This window comes from Octopus bimaculoides, chromosome 1 (assembly GCF_001194135.2).
Source record: "Octopus bimaculoides isolate UCB-OBI-ISO-001 chromosome 1, ASM119413v2, whole genome shotgun sequence".
In the NCBI taxonomy this organism is placed as follows: domain Eukaryota; kingdom Metazoa; phylum Mollusca; class Cephalopoda; order Octopoda; family Octopodidae; genus Octopus; species Octopus bimaculoides.
This window is the reverse complement of record NC_068981.1, coordinates 51,831,519-51,833,844: the sequence shown is the minus strand read 5'-3', so window position 1 is coordinate 51,833,844 and position 2,326 is coordinate 51,831,519.

The following is a 2,326-nucleotide window of genomic DNA, read 5'->3' as shown; positions in this document are numbered from 1 at the left end:
ATATATATATAAATATATGTAGATGCATAAGTGTCCCTCTCACTCTCGCTCTCTCTCTATACACATACACACACACACGCACATATATATAATACATATATTGCATATGCATGCATGAATCATTCAAACAAAATTCATGAAAACAAACGAGTAAAGAGGGATACATTTTTAAATACTCATTCGAAATCTAGTTCCAATATATATACTCATGTAAATACATTTGAAGATGTATATTTGTATGCATGTAGTTGTGTGTATGTGTGCATGAGTGTATGTGTGTGTGTGTGTATGCGCGCGCGTGTGTGGGTATGTGTGTATATATATATTCTTGTACACACATAAACACATGTATAAATAAAATTTGCAAAAGGAATTTCAGATACTTTTTGCATTGAATACATACGTATAGACATGTATACACACACCATCTTACACACACACACACACTCGCACACACACACACACACACACACACACACACACACACACACACACACACACACACACACGCACACACACACACACATACACACACACACACACACACACACACATATACATCTATATCATTTAATAATTGTATTTATGCGTATACATGCCGAATCACTTCTGCTTCACTGATCAGTATATGTAGAGAAGTGTTTTTAAATGCTGACATGATCTTTTAGCTTCAGTATTCTGTGATCTATTTGTCATAATAATTCCAAATGAGTTCCAGCTACAATTTTGTCAGATATGTTACGCTATGTTGGTTAATGATGGGAAATTGCTGAAATATTAATTGGACGCAGCATTGCAATTCCCAATTCATTTATATTAAAATATTTATTTATTTATTATTTACAGTTTCCTGGTTTCAGAAATGGTCGCGAGGAATATCAGTAACTATTTATTCTAGTGTGTAATGAATTTCTTGCGAAATATTAGTCTTCGAAATATAGTAGGGAGCATGAGAAGAAGAGCAGAGTTTCGGTATATTCTTGTCTTTCTGAGTTTGCTTTTGATAGTTAATACGCCAGTACAAATGTAAACGCATATATAGAGTCATGTGTGTGTATTGGTGTGTTTGTTTATGTGTGTGTATGCATGTGTAATCGTTCCCCCTGGTTTCATCATGTTTCATTGTGCGTCTATTTTAATCCATGTATAATTATATAGATATTCAAGACCATCAATTTCCAGTGCATGTTAATAGGGAGAAAAACTGTGCTGTTGCGACTTAGATCAACTTGGCCATGGACTTGACATAGTGTTGGCAGGATTCGAGCCAACGTTAAATTTTCTGCCACAGAACTCTATGCTTTACATTGAAAATAATAGCACATAGCCGGGTATTTTATTTTATGTAAAACATATAGTTTTAATTTACATATCTAATTAATGCTGAGTTCTTTACGATAAAGTATTCGTACTTGAGAAATATAAATACTTATGCTTAAATATGTTTGGAGTTAATCTTACGCACTGGAACCGTTGAGCGCTGATTGTGACTGCATATTACGTTATCTTGTAAGTAAAATGTCTTGGAAACAATTTCAGCTTCCATACTGTATCGCAAGGCTAGAGGTTGAAACCTAAAATGTCAGGCCCCCGCCTCCTGTTATACATTTTAGTGCCTATATTGACTAGGTTTTTATTTTCGTTGTAAACTTCCTGAAATGCAGACTTTTAACTATCTTTGCGAATATCATAGCGCAGTAATGCTGGAAATGAAGTCATAGTAAGAACGTTAGATATGACAGTACTGAATCAGTTGTTTCTTTGTTAATCCCCTAAGCCTCACTGAGTGTTTGAAGATTAGATGCAGTTTTCTCTGCAAATATGTTTCAAATGTTTGAAAAAGTATTACTGACTCCTCATGTATTTTTAGTGGAGTATACGCTTGACGATTTTATGATAATATTTCGCTTTTTTGTTAACCAAGGCGATACTGGGTGACAATTTAATCAAATTGGTTTAAAAAAAAGGCAAGACGTAGAGAGAGCAAAGCCCTTCAAAACTACTCGAAGGATTTTCAATGTTTAGAGAAAACGTTATGACGCGCAGACATGACTGTATGGTAAGAAGTACCAAACACATCGTGTTACCTTGGGCAAGTATCTTCTACTATAGCTTTTTGACTGGATTTGGTAGACGGAGATTGAAAAAATCCCGTTGTACCTCTCTCTCTTTCTCTCTCTCTCTCTTTCTCTCTCTCTCTCTCTCTCTCTCTCTCTTTCTTTCTTTCTTTCTTTCTTTCTTTCTTTTACTCTCTCTCTCTCTCTTTCTTTCTTTCTTTTACTCTCTCTCTCTCTCTCTCTCTCTCTCTCTATATATATATATATAT